Source organism: Hypanus sabinus, chromosome 2 (assembly GCF_030144855.1).
Source record: "Hypanus sabinus isolate sHypSab1 chromosome 2, sHypSab1.hap1, whole genome shotgun sequence".
Classification (NCBI taxonomy): domain Eukaryota; kingdom Metazoa; phylum Chordata; class Chondrichthyes; order Myliobatiformes; family Dasyatidae; genus Hypanus; species Hypanus sabinus.
In genome coordinates this window covers 46,494,082-46,514,482 of record NC_082707.1, presented here as the reverse complement: position 1 = coordinate 46,514,482, position 20,401 = coordinate 46,494,082, and the positions used below count along the sequence as shown (strand labels likewise).

The 20,401-nt window shown below is 40.7% G+C and overlaps 1 long non-coding RNA gene across 2 annotated transcripts; it reads right to left on the bottom strand.

Annotated features, from left to right (window-relative positions):
- Nucleotides 1-637: 637 nt before the first annotated feature.
- LOC132404644 (uncharacterized) lies at nt 638-2,333 on the bottom strand. Of its 2 annotated transcripts, none has more exons than XR_009515622.1 (3): nt 1,867-2,333; nt 1,192-1,305; nt 638-807 (listed from the first exon to the last, which is right to left on the bottom strand). It is a non-coding gene; the product is annotated as an uncharacterized LOC132404644 (long non-coding RNA). The 2 variants fall into 2 exon arrangements; XR_009515625.1 differs by lacking the exon at nt 1,867-2,333 and adding an exon at nt 1,396-1,413.
- Nucleotides 2,334-20,401: the final 18,068 nt, after the last annotated feature.

The following is a 20,401-nucleotide window of genomic DNA, read 5'->3' as shown; positions in this document are numbered from 1 at the left end:
ACTATTTTTTGATTCCAGGTAACATATTCAAAGTGAGTGGGACACCTCAACTTAATAACATTGTGTTGCAGTGCTCCCAATACAACAAATGATTTTTAATACTACTTCTGTTTCATTTTTATTTCTGTCCATTTGTAATTATTTTAGTGAATTGCTCACTGGAGTAGTTAGTCACTTGCACTGCTGTCTATGCGGAGGCTGAAAGGATAACTAATAGCACTAAGCATATTCTTCCTACAACCTTTCTTACACCTTCTCACAATAATTCTGCCAATTATTTCAAAGGCAGGAAGAGGAATTTTAAAAAAATACTTCTCTTGAAGGCAGGAGATATGCAGTTGACAGATGCAAAAATGAAACAGCACAAGACATTGCAACCTGCAAAAGGGATAGTTAATAAATACATCACAACTTCTACTCTCAACTAATGACTATTTATGCTTGCGCTGAGAATAATGTATGTATTGATGCAATGCAAACAGGATGTTCAGTGATGGATCCATGTAAATAAGGCCCAGAATAAGTTTGGCTGACGTTTCTTTATCTGTCAGAAATAATAAAAGGATTTCTAGTAACAAAATTCTGCAACTCATCAGGCAATGCAGAGAAGTGAATGCTTACTTTTTTTTTATTTTATTGCCAATTGTGTGCAACAAACAAAGCTAGAAAGGAACTGCAACATTCTGATGTTCCACAGATTAGTCTGTCTGTCGTTCAGCTCTGTAAAAGTAGTTGCACAGCGTGTAGAATTCAGCAGGTGGAATGAGGAACAAACTGGAGGAACATCTGCATGAACATATTGAGTCTCTGCAATTATAAATCCAAAATAGATGTAGTTTATGTACAAGACAGAATATTGACAATATTTTGCTTTCTAGACATTTAGTGGCTAAAATCTTGCAGCAAAACTGAATGAGTGTGAAACAGTTAATTTTTTTGAGAATCAGGCCTACTGTCAGACTTTGCTGTCTGTTAGCAGCAGCTGATGCAACAGCTAAACTTGACTGCTAAAGCTCTCGATTAACAATACAGCATCCCAAGATCAACTCCCACCATGATAGTTGTGAAATTCAAACTCAGTAATAAGCTGGCTTTAACAAATATAAATAAGGATCACCTGAAAATTTGTGGATTAAAATAGCCAGTCTGATTGTCTAATGCATGCGATAGGAGGTGTTCTGTCATCCTTACCCGGTCTGATGCATATGTGACTCCAGATCTACCAAAGATTTTGACTCTGAAATAGCCCGTTGAAGTATTCTGTTCAATGGCAATAAATGCTGATTAATCAGGTGATGTCCATTCCTGAAAAATGAATTAAAAAGAAATGAAAGGGGAGAAAGCAACATCTCCCTTGCTTAAAAATACACTCATTGACCATGTTACTAAGTATACCTGTACACGAGCTCGGTGATGCAAATATCTAATCAGCCAATCATGTGGTAGCAACTTAATGCATAAACGCATGCAGATACAATGACAAAGTTCAATTGCTGTTCAAACCCAGCATCGGAATGGGGAAGACATGTGATCTAAATAATGTTGGCCGTGGAATGATTGTAGTTGCCAGACAAGGTGCTTTCAGTATCTCAGAAACTGCCAGTCTCCTGTGATTTTCACATACAACAATCTGCAGAGTTCATAGAGAATGGTACAAAAAAAGTCAAAGAAACATCCAGTGAGCAACTGCTCTGTGGGCAAAGACCCCTTGTTAATGAGAGAGGTCAGAGGAGAATGGCCAGACCGGTTCAAGCTGACAGGATGGTGATAGTAAATCAAATAACCACGCGTTACTATAGCAGTGTGGAGAAGAGCTTCTTTGAATACACATCAAACCATGAACTAAGACCAGAAACATACACTCACTGTTGCAGTTCAGAATAAAATGTTTGCTCTGCAGCCGTGCCCACTTTCCACTATCTACCTGTGTGTGAAAACAGAAGCAGTGAACAAAATGATAGTTAGAGCTAGCAGTAGGTGAGCCACCAATTAACAATGCAATCTGCCCTAGTGATACAAATTGCAATCTATTTAACGTTCTACCAGGAGGACTATCTGCTGTCCCTCCATTGGATCAAATTTAAATGGCCATGTAGTCACTTCAAGCTGAGTTTCCACATGTCTTGGTTGAGTGGTATAGTAATAAGTGGTATGTTTTCATCCATAGATAACACCAATCCTAAGGCAGACAAGATTTTTACTTTGCCTCATTCACTCTAAGTATTAAAATCAAACCTATCATTTAAAATCACCCTGCATGGTTATGGAATATAAATTGTGCTATACTTTGAACTTAATGGTTGTTATTATCTCCTCTGACACTCATTCTTCAGGAATGCAGCACTTATCAAACTGAGAGAAATTCTAATCACCATTAAATATTCTTCCTTGAGGCTGTGCTCATCTTCCAGTCAACTGCCATTTAAAAGGTCTTCTTTCTTCTGATTGTTGATTACCAATTTGTTAGTTAAGGACAACATAATGTACTCACCTATATTTTATTAATTCTTCCAAAGCTTTAATAGTTTGTGCAATTAATTTGTGAAGTTCTGCGATCCTCATATTAATATCCTTGAATATTTACGATGACAATCCCAAAGGGAGTGATCAGTTGCCCCAGAAATTCAATACTGAGGCATATTAGGAAAGAACAATACAGTAGTTAAAAACCAAAGATACTTTCAAATTAAATCTATACACCAAAGTTTGAAAATACTTGAAAGTCAAGTCCATGCAGTTTTGCTTGGTTCAGAATGGTGATGTTTTAGACAGACTTTTCTCAGTTAACCTAAGATATGAATTTTTTCTATTCACAAAACTTAATTGAAGGTTCATGTTTTACAACTGACATTTTTTCACTATTAATAATCCTTATCTTCTGACGCATGAATTTCAGTAATTCAAATCAGTTTCACAAATTAGGCTAGCATTGAGTAGTTAAAACTATTCAATGTGGTAATATCTTACAATAAAAAAACAAATCCTGACCTCATGTGAAATATAAACTCATGCCCCCTAAGTCCCTCAATAAACATCTCCCCCTCCTTAGCCCAGGGAACTGTTATAACATTAGGAATTGTTTCTCTAATAGGCATCATGAACATTATTCAGACTTCACTGCACTAGCCTCCAGACGAGCCATATACTTCCCCACTTGTTGTTTATCATCTTGTGCATCTTACACTATCATTAAGTTTTCCTCCCTTCCATGACATCGTGGACCTTCTCTTGTAGACGTCTCCTCTCCCTTTTGTCTTCACATCCTAAATCTTCTTTCACTTCTAACTTCTTCCAGTTCCGATGAAATGTTATCAGCCCGAAATATTAACTGTTTTTCTCTCCATGTCTGAAAGAGGGGTTGAAAGGGATAAGTAAGAAAATGAAAGGCCATTTGTATGCACAGTGGAGGTTGAATAATATGTGTTAACCTCAGTCAAAGCAATAGTTCAGAATGTTAAAATCAGCCCCTTAGCTAGGAAAGCACAGATTTTTGTCAAGAGACTTGGTGTGCAAGTACATATGCTTCACTTAGGGTCAGAATCTGATATGGCTACAGTATCATACTCTGATATACAAAAAAAATCGGTGCTGCCCATTCAAAGTTGCAAAACGTTACAATCAGGCAGCAACCCGCGATGTGCTGGAGGGACTCATCTGGACAGGAAGGTCTCAATCCAAAGACTTGACAATCCATTTAACTCCTCCAGCACACTGTGTGATCCACCTGCAGTCTCCTGTGTCTCCTTTAAGATCAGGAGGCAGGCTCTGTGATCCGAGCAACGTCATCTATAGCAATGGAAAGCAGAACGTTTATTGGGAAACTGACGAATGGAGGCAGGTGATGGGTGAGAGGGTCACGTAGCATGGGGCAGCACGGTAGTGTAGTGGCCAGCACAATGTTTTACAGTACTAGCGACCCAGATTCACTTCCTGCTGCTGCCTGTACGGAGTTTGTATGTTCTCCACGTCACCACCAAGTGGTCCAGTTTCCTCCTGCAACCAGGAGATGTACCAGCTGGTAGGTTAATTGGTCAATTGTAAATTGTCCTGTGGTAGGGTTAAATTGAGGGACCGCTGGGCAGCGTGACTCGAACGGTGGATAGTTCGGTAGGAAGGTACTGTTATTGTTCTGGTAATCTGCAGTTCTGAGGAGGTAAACAAAGATCTCCAAAGTGTCCAAGAAAGGGAGGTGTTCAGAAAAAAGTTAGAATCTTCAGCAGTACAACCTATAAACTTTTGTTGATACACAATAGCAAGGAGGACATGCCACGTTAGCCTTACACCTTACTAACAAAGGTGATTTGCAAAGTTCTGTCTGTCATCTTTGATGCACATTCACATTCATGGCCACAGTACCGTTATCCAATTACTGCTACTGATCTCTAAAGTTATTTTTGAAAGTAAAATGAATGGTTAAGCTTAGCAGAGCCTTTCAAAAATACCATGGCAGATTAACCAGCATCATTGTCTAAAACACTGTTGGGATGCAAGGTGATCTTTTCTTGCACGTTGTCATATCTTCATCGTTTATCTGGTCACCGAACAAAATATGACATAGCAAATGGAAATTCACCCCAATGGGTGACCCTTCAATGTCAAGCCCTCAGTAGAGGCTAGTCTGAAATGTTGGTAACACTTACCTCAGTGTGTAACTTGTATATTTCTCAGTGCCTACAGGTGAGTGTTTTGTCAGAGAGCTGGGTGATTAAACTTGAAATTTTCCTTTCAGTCACCAAAGAGGGACTTTGCAGACTAATTATTCAAATATGAAGGTTTGCATTTGCCTAGTAAATACAAACTAAATTTGGCCCTTCCATGCTTCAGTCTACCTTTCCAACTATATATTAATTCATAATTAGCAGCAAACGTCTCTCCCTTACTTTAAATTCCTATTTGCATGTGGAGTCACTTTCTTCAGTTCTTAGTTGCTGGCATTCAAAACCAAATAGAAAATTATGAAATAGGTTAAGGATCAATGGTGCAATCATTTACCTTTGTTTGTCACCTGGTTCCACCACAAGACACAAAAGTATCACAAAATTTTATATACTCAAAATACAACAGGAAAACTGAGCAAATTATTGTTCACAAGTCCTATATTTAAAGTTGCTCCACTAACCTGCTCAATCAAAGATCCATTTGCACGTGATCCCGGTCTTTCAAAATTATTTTATCTTCATTTTAATATTTTTTCAACATTTAACCAAGACCAATCGGATTCTAGGTATAGCACGGAAATTAACCTTTACAAATAGATATTCAGAATGGAAAGCCTCCATCGGAACATTCGATGCAATTTACACAATCAATTGTTACAAACTTTATGGTGAAATGGAGGATTATCACAAAAGGACTTTGAGAGCAGCAAGACTGTTAGCATAAGCTTATTATTGTTCAATCTTCTTTGATCATCTCACAGATTCTAAATTTCTATTCAGAGGCAAAATCAGAATCGGGTTTGATATTGTAGGCATGTGTCAAAAAATTTATGGTTATACAGCAGTAGTACAGTGCAATACATAGTAATAAAAATGAGAATTACACTATTTATTTAATTTAACTATATAGTGCAAAAAAACTTGTGAGGTGGTGTTCATGCGTTCAATGTCCATTCAGAAATCAGATGGCAGAGGTGAAGAAGCTTTTCTGATTTGCTGAGTGTGTGCCTTTAGGCTCCTATACCTTCTCCTTTACAGTACGAATGAGAAGAGGGTGATGGGGGCCTTTAATGACGGCTGCCGCCTTTTTGAGGCATTGTCCCTTGAAGGTATCTTGGGTGCTAGTGCCAATGATGGAGCTGACTGAGTTTATAACTCTCTGCAGCTTTTTCAGTCCAGTGCAGTGGTCCCTCCATACCAGATGGTGATGCAACTGGTTAGAATTCTCTCCACAATACCTCGGTAGAAATATGCTTTAGTCTTCAGTGACATACCAAATCTCTTCAAGCTCCTAATGAAATATAGCTGCTGGCATGTCCTCTTTGTAATTGCATCAATATGCTGGGCCAAGAGTAGATCTTCAGAGATGTTTATACCAAGGATACTATGTCTTTGATATGATTTACTTTGTTTACCTGGAAAACAAATTAGCAATGTACTGGAGTTTATTTCATTATTGGAAAATAAATTAAGGTTACATTCTGTTTGATGGGAAAACATTTTAAGCATAGTTTTTGTTTGCCTGTTATGATTAAAACTGCAGTTCAAGGAACTACTTCCTAAGAAGCAATGAGATGGATCTTTGGTTGCCATGAAGAGTTGGTTCTGCATGGAGAGAAGGAAGAAGGAATGGAGGTGGGATAAAGTCTGATCTGTTTGTAGAGATAAGAACATAGAGAAACTGTTGCACATATGCAATATATCGATGCAGTTACAAAACAAGGCAGAACAGTCACTATATTTCATTAGGAATTTGAGATTTGGTACATCACCAAAGACTCTTGCAAATCTCTACAGAAGTATGTGGAGAGCATTCTAACTGGCTGCATCACGGTCTGGTATGGGGATGGGGGAAACTGCACAAGATCAAAATAAGCTGCAGAAAGAGAAACAGGAAGCTGAATGCACACATTTAATGTTTTAGGAACAGTTTCTTCCTTTCTGCATCAGATTTCTGAACAGGCAATGAACCCAACAACACTACCTGATTATCTCATTATTTTTGCTCTCTTATAATTCATAGTATATTTTATACATCACACTGTACTACTGCTACAAAACAACAAATTTCATGACATTTTAATGACAATAAACCTGTTTCTGAAGATAAGCAGAAACAGTCATGCTCCAATGAAGCTTAATATAGGCTTGAGAAACAGCTCCTCATCTTCAGCCCTGGCCTGGTACGGCCCACAGGACTTTGCACTGAATTCAACACTTTCAAATAACCAGCCTTTTCAGTTTATGCCAGTGCTGATGTATCATTAACTCAGTATTATTAAATTTATAAATTCACTGATGATATCACTATTGCTGGCAGAACTCAGAGGGCAACAAGAAAACTCCCAAGAACTAGATAAATCCGTCAATGTCAGCAAGACCAAGGAATTGATTGTGGGCTTCAGGAGAACACCCACCAGTCCTCATCAAAGGACATTGGCTTTGTGGCAAAAAAAGCACATCAGCATCTCTTCCACATCAGGTGACTGAAGAAGTTTGGCATGAGCCCCCAAATCCTCAAGACCTTCTACAGGGGCACCATTGAGAGCATCCTGACTGGCTGTATCACCGCTTGATATGGGAACTGCACCAGTCTTGATAACTGGGCACTGCAGGGAGTGCTACGGACAGCCCAGCGCATCTGTGGATGTGAACTTCCCTCCATTGAGGACGTTTACAGTGGCAGGTGCAGAGAGAAGGCCTGGAAGATCACTGGGACACCTGTCACCCCAACCATCAACTGTTTCAGCTGCTTCCGTCTGGCAAACGCTGCCGCAGCATTAAAGCCAGAACCAACAGGCTATGGGACAGCTTCCTTCTACAAACCATTAGACTTTTAAATTCACATGTCTGTACATTGCGACAGAGTCATAACACAAAGATTTTTACTCCATCACCTTGTGGGATGGATATAAGATTTAAATAAACAAACAAACAAATACATAAGGATAAATGGAAAGAGTGAGCAAGTACCTGTGGAGAGGTCAGCATCTCAGAGGGTCTATCTTGGGCCCAACACATCAATACAAACACAAAAAGGCAGGTGAGCAGCTCTAAATCTTTAAGAGTTTGAGGAGATTTGATGGGTGACTTACAAATTTCTATAGGCGTGGTGGAGAGCATTCTAACTACTTGAATCCCCGCTGAGTATGGATCCTCCAGTGCACAGGATTGCAAGAGGCTGCAGAATGCTATGGAGTCACTCAGTGTAATCCTCCCCACCACTGAGGACACCTTCAGGAGACGGTGCCTCAAGAACATGGCATTCATCACCAAAGACCCTCGTCATCCAGGACATGCCTGAAAACTCACACTCAACGATCCAGAAACAGCTTCTTCCCCTCTGCCACCCATGACACATGGACACTCCCTCGATATTCCTTGTTTTTGCATTATTTAATTATTTCTGTAATTTATACCTGACTATGTCTTTGCTCTATCTTGTTGCTACAAAATAATAAATTTCATGTCATGTGTTGTGTAAATGATAGTAAGTCAGATTCGGATTCTGTTCCTCTCTGCATTTGCTATCTGATCTGAATTTCCATCGTCCTTGTTTATTTTGCATTTGCAGCAATGATTGGGTTCTGAATCTCCTCACTCCAGCTGTCTTTTTTTCTCCACTCTCAATTATTGCCCTCTCTTCAACAACTTCTGTCACCTGGGCAATCTAACTTTCCACCCTATCATAGGCATTCCCTTTGTTCTCTCGACCCATTCCTCTGCCATTTACAACATGCCTTACTCTCACTTTTCTGACCCTGAAGTAAAGTGAGCAACCTGTTTCTCTTCAAAACCATCTGAGTTATTTTAGAAAAGCAGAAAAAGTCAACTATGATATGAACAAGTGGTAGTATAGTAAGCATCAACCAAACCATTTAATTCTAGATAAAATTAGAAAACATCATTCAATTTTAACACAATTTGTTATAATTAGATAAAATTACCATTGTGTGTATTGAATCATACTCATTCATGAAATTCTGCTGCCTCAGCTTGTGAACCAATCCTGTTGCACCCACTTCAAATGTAGAAGGTTGTATCGAGTGTCAGAACAAGAATCAGGTTTATTATCACTAACATATATCATGAAATGTGTTGTTTTCTGGCAGCAGTGCAGAGCAAGACAGATCCACAATCCACACGTACTCAGGTCTCAAGGAGGGGATGTGATTGCAGAGAAAAGTGCAAGGGCAAAGGTTTTGAAACCAGTTGATTAGTTCTGAGGGGCTGATTGAATGCTGAGATGTAAATGATAAAAATATATAAGTCAGACTGACTTATATGTTTCTGTTGTCCAAAACCAAGTGGAGAATCAGTGAGAATGCATCTGCTGTATATCTCTTCCGGCTGTAGGCAACTTGCAGCGGGTCCAGGACATGGATCAGGCAGGAGTTAATTCCCGCAATAACCAGCCTCTCAAAACACAGTAGAAGTGAGAGTGCTGGGCGATAGTCATCGAGTTAGCTCACCCTGCTCTTCGTGGGTATCAGTATGATTGATACCCTTTTGAAGCAGGAGGAACCCCTATCTGCCGTAGTGAGAGTTTTCAGACATCCTTGAACACTCCCGCCAGTTCATCAGCACAGGTTTTCAGTACCCCGCTAGGCGATGCTTTGCAAGGGGTCACTCTCTTGAAGTATGTTCCGATATCAGCCTTTGAGACTGAGATCACAGGGTCGCCAGATCATATGGAGATTCAAACAAGTGCGGTTTTATTCTCCCTTTCAAAGTGTGCATAAAAAATGTTGAGCTCATGGGGGGTGGTGAAGCATCACTGCCACTTATGCTGTAAGGTTTTGTCTTAATGGCACACAAGTAACGGCACACCAACCCTTCACAGATATCGTACATCCAATTGTGTCCATAAGTTCAATCATTCATTAAAATATAGAACCCGCAGCATGCAATCTATAGCTAATTACATTTTGCCTGACAAGATAGTCAGATGAAAAACAAATAAGCTTGAACGTGCTCTCCTCTGCTATATTACAAATGTAACATTACACAGGGAACATCATTTTTTTTCCTTCTGGTGCTTAATTACCACATTTATCTTAAATGATTCAGAAACACATGAAAAAAAACATTGCAAGAAAAATATGTTAGCTGCTGTGGACTTCAAAATCCTGACAGTGGAGTCATTAGTCAAAATATGTTTCAGATAATAATAAATGCTATTTACTTTTTGTTCCTAAAAATAGCTTCTTTGTCCATGATTTATCATAAAGATTTGAGTGTTCTAATATAGTCTAACTGTGAAGCTTTGTTAATTGAAGGAAACCTACAACAGTATTTCCAAGAATCAGTACACAGAATACTGCTGTTTTAATCCATATTAATCTCTTTAGGTGTATGGGTTTTCAAGGGAAGGGTATCACCTCTGTAGGAGAGGTTGTTATGTCCATTCTGAGCAGCTCATTCAATTTTGGTCCTCACTGGACTCTCAACTCTCACCTGTGGTTCTAAGTAGCTGTTTGCACATGACAGCGGCCACACCACTTTGAAAGGTGAGAGTAGCCAGTGGGCCTCACACCCTGGTGAGACAGGAACATACCTGTCCCAGCATGTGAAGACAGCTCTGGTGGACTGGGCAATGAGATCAACAGTGATACCCAACAGCCAGGAAGGCGGTTCTGTAAGGTTTCATAGAGATCGAAGAGCATGACATGGCACAGAAGAGGCCATAGTCATCTACTGCATCCAAGGAAGTCCCCAGTTTGTGATAAGAACATAAGAAATAGGTGCAGGAGTAGGCCATTTGGCCAATCGAGCCTGCTCCACCATTCAATAAGATCATGGTGATCTGGCCATGGACTCACCTCCGCCTTCTTGCCATTTCCCCAGAACCCTTAAATCCCCTACCGTGCAAAAATCTATCCAACTGAGTAAATATTTACTCAGTAAATATATTTATTATGGTGAATTCCACAGGTTCACTACTTTCTGGGAAAAGCAGTTCCTCCTCATCTCCATCCAAAATCCACTCCCCCGAGTCTTGAAGCTATGTCCCCTCATTCTAGTCTCCCATACCAATGGAAACAACTTTCCTGCCTCCACCTTATCTATTATTTTCATAATTTTATGTTTCTATAAGATCTCCTCTCATTCTTCTGAATTCTAGTGAGTCCAGTCCTCGGCAACTCAATCTCTCCTCATAGCCTAATCCCCTCTTCTCTGGAATCAACCTAGTGAAGCTCCTTTGCACTGCCTCAAAACTCAGTATATCCTTCCTTTAGTAAGGAGACCAGAACTGCACGCAGTACTCCAGGTATGGCTCTGTACAGTTGCAGCATAACCTCCCTGCTCTTAAATTAAATCTACTTGTCTTCTTGATAGCCTGCTGAACCTGCAAACCAACATTTTGTGATTCATGCACAAGCACTCATAAGTCCCTCTGCACGGCAGCATGCTGCAATTTTTTACCATTTAAGTAATAATCTGACCTTCTGTTTTTCCTTCCAAAGTGGAAGACCTTGCATTTACCAACATCGTACTCCATCTGCCAGACCTTTACTCACTCACTTAACCCATCTGTATCTCTCTGCAGACTCTCCGTATCCTCTGCATAATTTGTTTTGCAACTCAATTTAGTGTCATCAGCAAACTTAGATATATTACACTCGGTCTCCTCTTCCAGATTGTTAATGTATATCATGAACAGTTCGGGCCCAGCACTGACCCCTGTGGCACACCGCTCACCGCTGATTGCCAAACAGAGTAACACCCATGAATCCCAATTCTCTGCTTTCTGTTAGTTAACCAATCCTCTATCAATGCTAATAAATCACGCCCAACTTTTATGTCTTTTATGTGGCACTTTATCAAACACCTTCTGGAAATCCAAGTAAATAATGTCCATCCGTTCTCCTCTATTCACTGAGATCATTATATCCTCAAAGAGCTCCAGTAATTTTGTCAAACAGGACCTGCCTTTGCTGAAACCCTGCTGCATCTACCTGATGGATCCATTTCTTTCCAGATGCCTCACTATTTCTTCTTTAATGATAGCTTCAAGCATTTTCCCAACCTCAGATATTAAACTAACTGGCCTATAGTTACAAACAGGAGAAGATCATGCTGTGTTGCTCAGATTTCCAGCATCTACAGATTTTCTCTTGTTTGGCCTATAGTTACCTGCCTATTGCCTATTTCCTTTTTAGAACAGTGGCATGACATTCACCGTCTTCAAATCTGCCAGAGAATTTTGGTAAATTATCACTGAAGTATCTACTATAACTTCTGCTGCTTTTTTTGTTCAGTATCCTGGGATGCATTCCATCAGGACCAGGGGACCTTTCTATCTTCAAGCCCACAAGCACCAGTTTGCTCAGCACTACCCCTTCAGTGATAGCTATTGTATCGACGTCCTCAGCTCCCATCATATCCATAGCATATCTTTTTGACATGTTAGACGTGTCCTCCACTGAGAGGACGGACACAAAATAGTCATTCAAAACCTCAGCCATTTCCTCATTACCCAATATCAATTCCCCCTCCTTGTCTTCCAAGGAACCTGGGTTCACTTTAGCCATCCTTTTTCGCTTATGTAATTATACAAACTTTTACTAACGGTTTTCATAATTTGTGCTGGTTTATTTTTATAATCTGTCTTCCCTTTCTTTATTGCTTGCTTGGTGGTTCTTTGTTGTTTGTTAAAGTTTTTCCAATCTTCCAGTTTGCCACTACTCTTGGCAGCTTTGTACACGTTTTTAGTTGGATTCCTTCTTTTATTTCCTCAGTTATCCAAGGCTGACTCTCCCCATCTTTACTGTCCTTGCTTTTAACTGGAATATACTTTTGTTCAGCACCATGATAAATCTCCTTGAAGGTCCTCCACTGATCCTTAACCATCCACAATATAGTCCGTGTTCCCAGTCTACAATAAAACCTCCCTCATCCTATTGTAGTCTCCATTGTTGTGGCATAATACACTGGTTTTAGATTGTTGCACCCTCCATTTGTATGAGAAACTCAGTCCTACTGTGATCACTCTTTCCAAGACTATCCCTAACTACAAGATCACTAATTTTACTTGTCTCATTGCATAGGACCAGATCTACGATAGCACATTCCCTTATCGGTTCAGTAACATGCTATTCAAGAAAGCAATCACAGATGCATTCTATGAAGTCCTCCTCAAGACTGCCTTGACCAACTTGATTCACCTAATCTATGTGTGCTCGTACCACTGGACCTGGACTTCCGACGTTGAGAAGTGGAACTGTCCCAGTGCTTCAGCTTTTCCACTCTAAAAGCCCCCCCACACAAGTCCTCTGTTGGTGTTGGATACGACAGGCAACCAACACAACTACTTAGCCTTGGAAAGAAAGGACATCATTTCTAAGTGTAGGTTGACATAAAATTAAATGGTTTCAACAGTGAGGAGAACACCAATAGACGTCAAGGGAACAAGGGCAGACTGGGAAATTGAGCATAAAATAGTCAATAAAATTAATGCAGGGAAGTGTGAAGTGATTCATCTTGTTCAGAAGGGGCAAAACAGTGTCATTGCCATAGCACAGTTTTAAAGAGATCCTGGAACATAGATACACTGTCTTTAAGGGTTAAAATAGTCAAGAGTGTAAAAGCAGGGAAGTTAATCCACAGAAGAGAAATCTGCCCACATTCTACAGTGGATGTATCGGGAGCATCCTGAGCAGCTGCATCACTGCCTGGTTCAGGAATTGTACCATCTCAGATCGCAAGACACTGCAGTGGATAGTGAGGTCTCTCTTCCTGCCATTACAGACATTTACTCCACACGCTGCATCCGCAAAGCAAACAGCATTGTGAGGGACCCCACACACCCCTCATACAAACTCTTCTCCCTCCTGCCATCTGGCAAAAGGTACTGAAACATTCAGGCTCTCACGACCAGACTGTGCAACAGTTTCTTCCCTCAAGCCATCAGACTCCTCAATACCCAGAGTCTAGACTGACATCTACATCATTCATTATTATATTGAAATTTGTCCTCTACTGTACCTATTGTTTTGTTTATTAATTATCGTACTGCCCTGCACTGTTTTGTGCACCTTATGTAGCCCTGTGTAGGTCTGTAGTCTAATGTAGTTTTGTGTTGTTTCATGTAGCACCAGGGTCCTGGAGGAACGTTGGTTCATTTTTACTGTGTACTGTACCAGCAGTTTATGGTCAAAATGACAATAAAAAGCGATTGACTTGACTTGACTTGAAAATCATGAATGATGTTAAGTAAATCCGGAGAAACCATTTCCAATGGCAGAAAGCCAATAAAAATAGAATGCGCATTTAAGGTAATAAAAATTATATTTTTTAAAGGGTGATTTGCTGTGATCTGAAATGCACTGACTAAAGTGGGTTGGGGAAGCAGATTTATTATTAACGCCCAAAATACAACCAGAAAAGTACTTGAAGGAAAGAATTACAGGGCTGTAGTGAGTGGGATTAATTGGATAGCTCTCCTGAAGTGCTGACAAAGACATAATGGGCCAAACAGACTCCTTCTGCACTGTGACATCCCGTGATTTTATAAGCTGTGCCATACCCCTCCCACTCACTGAAAAAAAAGATAGTGCATCAAGCATCCTACAATTGCATGTTTTTTGTATATTTTTAACATACTCCACATGAAGCATAAAATAAAACTATTGCAATTGTTTGATAGGAATATATTTGTACTCAAAACATTTCATTTCATCCTTTATTCTTCACTGTCAGCATATTTCTGCCACTTTCCTACACTTCATTTGAAGTGTTATATTTTTTGCTAAGATGTATTATTATTCAAACAAAGGTTGATGTACCTTTGTGCCCTACTATATTTTATTTCACAGATGAATAACCAGTAATAGCAGAGAAATCAAAATAAATTTCAAAAAATGTTCATTTCAAAAATAAGCCCCTGAGAAATAAAACACTCATGAAAAGATCATAGTTCTGATATTTTTACAAGCTTTGCTATGCTATATTGTGCAGCAGAACTTGGGAGGAGCACAAAGTCCTCCTAATAATCAGGAAAGACATTTCTGAGCAGACTTAGCATCCCTCCCAGAAGTAGTCCTGTGAATGCCACTTTAGTTCAATGATAAGTTAGGGTCACAAAGTAAAACATCTTTTCTCTGCAGAGGCAGCTGAGTCTCAGAACCACCGCTATGGCCTTTCACTTCAAAGCTTTGAATCTGAACTTTCTATTTTAACATTCAACAGAATATATTACTGAAGCAGTGACCTGAAAGGTCACACTGACTACAAGTAACTTCAAAGGGATTAGCACAGATACCTCCGGCAGTATTGGGAAGACTGTGATTTATTTTGTTTAAAACATACTTTCATCTTTTGTGTTTTATTCAACCAAAACACAAATACAGATTCTGTTTATTTTGGCATCAAACCAATAAAAGGTGAAGATTATAAAGTTGGGTGTTGGGTGATCATTCGAACAGAAATAAAAAAAGAAACTTTTGCTACCACTGCAATGAGTCACTGTAGGAAGAGTACTGATCAGCCAGGTTCTGATTCTTCATCTAGTTAATAGATAAGACAGGTCAAATATAAAGGTACTACAGCTGGGATCTTAAAAACAAATGTGTTGTTTGACCCCATTTTACTTAAATCTCAGGGAGTCAAGTTAACCCCTATATTTAACATAAACATCTTCCCCTGTCACTCCTCTTCCTTGCAAACAAGATCCCTAATTGAGCTGACTTTGCCGAGTTTGGAATAGAAAGAAAATCTAGAAACAAAACACAGTGATGCACCATCAATAACTCACACTGAGACATAAGGCGAGATATCGGCTTTTATTGACTGGAAGAAGGAACCAGGAGTGAGTGTCTATCATAAAATACCCTGGAGACTGAGGCCGAGCGTCAGGCCTCAATCACCTTTATACAGGGGTCTGTGGGAGGAGCCACAGGAGCAGTCAGCAGGGGGCGTGTCCAGACAGGCACATAGTTCACCACACACAGCTATCACACAATGAGACACCTTTTAAGCAATGGGAAGATATCATTAAACAAAATAAGAATCATTTAGTTATTTTCCCTATAGTGTGAAAATTCAAATGGAATGGCAACTCAATTTTATTTGCAATATTCTGTGCTGATTTGAAAATATTGTCTGCTACCTGTGAACGGCTGAAGCTAGAGTCTGCAAATGAAGAGAATTCTGTCGGTGTCGGATGTGTTAGCTAAGGAAGATTAGAAAACCGGCTAGAAAGATTTCCAGTAGGTAAGTAATGGCATACATTTAACAAAATACTTCAGTATTCTCAAATATTTCAACTTTTCAGAAATAAATGATTCAGTCACGTGCTCTCCTCCTTGTAGATCAGGGCTCCATAATTCAGTGCCTGCTTTGAAACAAGAAATGCCACTAAACCTGCCTTTGAATGAACTGCTGGAGTCCTAGCAGTGAGGCCTACTGATTCTAAAGGTGGTGAGATCCTGGCCTGAGGGTGTCATCTCTGCACTGCAGGACTGCTTTGATAACACAAACTGGAGAATGTGCAGAGAGGCTCCTACCTATGACCGTTAACATTGAGGAATATGTGGATTCTGTGACCAGCTACGCAGAGAAGTGTACTGAGGATGTTACCATCATGAAACATGTCCATATTAGGGAAAATCAGAAGCCATGGCTTACTGCAGAGGCCTGTGCCAGGCTGAGGGATCATGATGAGGCCTTTAATTCGGGAGATGCGTTAGCTCTCAGAGGAGCAAGAACTGTGCTTTCCCGCTCCACCGGAAAGGTGAAATGGGTGCATTCTCGGAGTATTTATAGTTACTTCTGTGTTACCTGATGCACCATCAATAACTCACACTGAGACGTAAGGCGAGATATCGGCTTTTATTGACTGGAAGAAGGAACCAGGAGTGAGTGTCCATCATACTATGTCCTGGAGACTGAGGCCAAGCGTCAGGCCTCAGATCGCCTTTATACAGGGGCCTGTGGGAGGAGCCACAGGAGCAGTCAGCAGGGGGCGTGTCCAGACAGGCACATAGTTCACCACATTACCAGAGCCAGAGGCGCCTGTTGCAGTGAATTCAGAGGATTACAGGCTGCGTCTACCCTGTGCATCAGTGACCAGGATACTTCACTCCCTGAGAGGCTGAATGTCTTCTACACCCAATTCGATGTGCAGAACGAAGTGCTGGTGAGGAAGGCACACTCTCCCCAGGGGAGCAGACACCCCACCTGGCTGAAGCTGAGGTGAAGAAGACCCTGGCTACAGTCAACCCACACAAAGCTGTGGGGTCCGATAATATACCAGGTCAGGTTCTGCAGGAGTGCGCAGCCCAGATGACAGATATATTCAACATCTCTCTGGAACAATCCATTCTTCCCTTAGTTTTCAAGGTGGCAACCTTCATTCCAGTGCCAAGGAAGGTGACAGTAACCTGTTTATTGTCCAGTGGCATTAACATCAATCATTATGAAATGTTTTGAGCAGCTGGTCATACCTTTCTCTCGGCTACATTAGACCCTTTTCAGTTCCCTTATCGCTCAAGTCAATCCACTGAGGATGCAATAGCCTCTGCCCTCGACTCTGTCCTATCCCACCTGGAAGATGGGCTCTCACATGACACACTGCTGTTTATAGACTTCAGTTTGACATCCAACACCATCCTACCCCAGAAACCGGTGGGGAAACTGTCCTCGTTGGGTCTCAACACCTCCCTCTGTAATTCTTAACAGTAAGGCCACGCTCAGTCTGGGTGGGCAGCAACATCTCTCGTCCCATGATGCTGTGCACTGGCGCTCCCCAAGGCTGTGTGCTCAGCCCGCTGCTGTTCACACTGCTGAGGCATGACTGCATCGCAGGATCCAGCTCGAACCGTGTCATCGAGTTTGCGGATGGCACAACAGTGGTTGGCCTTGTCAAGAATGATGATGAGATGGCGTGTAGAGAGAAAATGGAGCAGATGGTGGATTGGTGTGAGAAGAACAACCTAAACCTGACTGTGGAGAGGACAAAAGAAATCATTGTCAGACAAACCAACCCCCTCTACGAATATGTGTCTCCTCCACAGAGCCCCCAGTGCCTCAGAAGATTGAAGCAAGCAAGAATCCTACCCCACCATCTTAACTGTGTTTTACAGCAGCACCACTGAGAGCAGCCTGACAAGTTGCATCGCCATCTCGCAGGGAGCAGTCGAGTACTGGACCCTACAAACGACCGTGAGAACAGCTGAGAGGATCATAGGGGTTCACTGGGGGACATTTATCAGGAGTGCTACATACGCAGGGCCCTTAGTATTATTAAGGATTCCACCCATCCATCCAACATCTTCTCTGAGTTTCGAACATCAGACAGGAGACTCCGACACACAATAACAAAAATGGACAGGATGGAAAACTATTTCTTACCTCATTAGGCTCTTAACTCCCAGCCGCATTGTATTCAAAGTGTCACTGGTTAATCTGTTCCGTACTTTACAGCATTTAATATTATTGCACTTGAGCTTGTTACTTATGTGTGGTTCATTTGAGGTTTTTATCCTTAACTTCATAAGTTATCATGTGTTATGCATGTTAAGTGCTTTACACCCTGGTTCGAAGAAATGTCTAATTTCTATATACATTAGAATCAGAATCAGAATTGGGTTTATTATCACAGGCATGTGATGTGAAATTTAACTTATCAGCAGTTCAATGCAAAACATAATATAGAAGAAAAAAATAAATACATAAATCAATAACAGTATATGTATGTTGAATAGATTTTAAAAATCTTGCAAAAAGTAAGGTAGTGTTCATGGGTTCATTGTCCATTTAGGAATCGGATGGCAGAGGGGAAGAAGCTGTTCCTGAATCACTGAGTGTGTGCCTTCAGGCTTCTGTACCTCCTACCTGATGGTAACAGATGGAGCTGATTAGATTTACAACCTTCTGCAGCATCTTTCGGTCATGTGCAGTAGCCCCTCCATACCAGACAGTGATGCAGCCTGTCAGAATGCTCTCCATGGTACATCTTTATAGGTTTTCGAGTGTATTTGTTGATATAACAAATCTCTTCAAACTCCTAATGAAGTATAGTCGCCGTCTTGCCTTCTTTATAACTACATTGATAAGTTGGGACCAGGTTAGATCCTCAGAGATTTTTGCACTCAGGAACTTGAAGCTGCTCACTCTCTCCACTTCTGATCCCTCTATGTGGATTGGTATGTGTTCCTTCGTCTTACCCTTCCTGAAGTCCACAATAAGCTCGTTCGTCTTACTGACGTTGAGTACAAGGCTTTTGCTGCAACGCCTCTCCACTAGTTGGTGTATCTCGTTCCTGTACGCCCTCTCATCTTCATCTGAGATTCTACCAACAATGTTTGTGTCATCAGCAAACTTATAGATGATACTTGAGCTATGCCTAGTCAATATACTTTACATACGTGTATGTAGTTAAATGACAATAAACTTCATTTGTCTTGACTTGTCACTGAGGTAGCATAAACACAACAATCCCTGTTGTAATGAGTGACTGGGTTGCATTGCAATCAACATCATAAAGAGCAAAGAATTGATTGTGGGCCTCAGGAAGGGGCATCAGCCCTCATTGAGGGGTCAGGAGTGGAAAGGATGAGCAGCTTCAAGTTCCTGGGTGTCAGCTACTCAGAGGGTCAATTCTGGACCCAACATATTGATGCAGTCATGAAGGAGGCATGCATGAGGAGTTTTAGCATGTCACGAAAGACTTGCAAACGTCTACAGACGTACGGTGGAGAGTATTCTGACTGACTGCACTACCACCTGGTATGGAAGTATCAACATTCAGGATCACAAGAGGCCATAGAGGGTTGTCGACTCCGCCAGTTCCTCCCACCGTGAGGGGCATATTTAAGAAGCAGTGCCTCAAGAAGGTGGCATGGATTATTAAAGTCCCTCACCATCCAGGACAAGCCTTCCTCGTGATAGTCCCATCAGGGAGGTGTAACAGGAGCTTGGAGACCCATACAATATTTTAAGAACAGTTTCCTCCACTCCACCACCAAATCTCTGAATGGACCATGAATCCATGAACACCACCTTGTTATCTATCGTCCTCACTGTTTATATATTTCTGTAGCATAGTCATTTTCCATTTTGCACTGTATTGCTGCCACAAAACAACAAATTTCATGACACCTATCAGTGTTAATAAATCTGCTTTTGGTTTTGATTCAGATTCTGTATGGTTGATACGTTTCTGCCAAAGCGGTTAAAAAGCTATTTATTAAAGCTAGTTCTAGTAATAGCTATTATTAAAGCTATTATTAAACTATTAAAGTTATTTAAACAACTATTATTAAAGCTAGTGCTTTATTCTTAATGTTAATGTGGTTTTATTGTTTCAACCAATTATTTCAAAACTACTTTTAAGTTGTTTAGCAATGCAGTTTATTTTAGGTGTTATCTAGCCAACTTTCAAAGCAGACATGTGCTTGTTGCCTCTGCTAAAATAGCCCCTCTGCTGTGCAGAACCATACTGATGTACCAAGGGCTGAGCTCAGCTCCCAGCAGAAAACTGCCAGAGGCTTCACTTCAGTGAATGGCCTGTCCCAGGGATGGACAGCAATGACTCTTGTGCAACGGAGTACTTCCTAATTTATCCAGCTCCAGTCAGTATGACTTGATAAGGAAGGATAACATGTCTGACTCATTGTGTAGAGCATTTTAATGTTGAAATTCCAGGGTAAGACTGAAAGATTTGGACAATTTGATTTTCAAAAGGCATTTGATTTGGTAAAACACAAAAGAGCATTACACAAAATCACAGCTCACAAGGT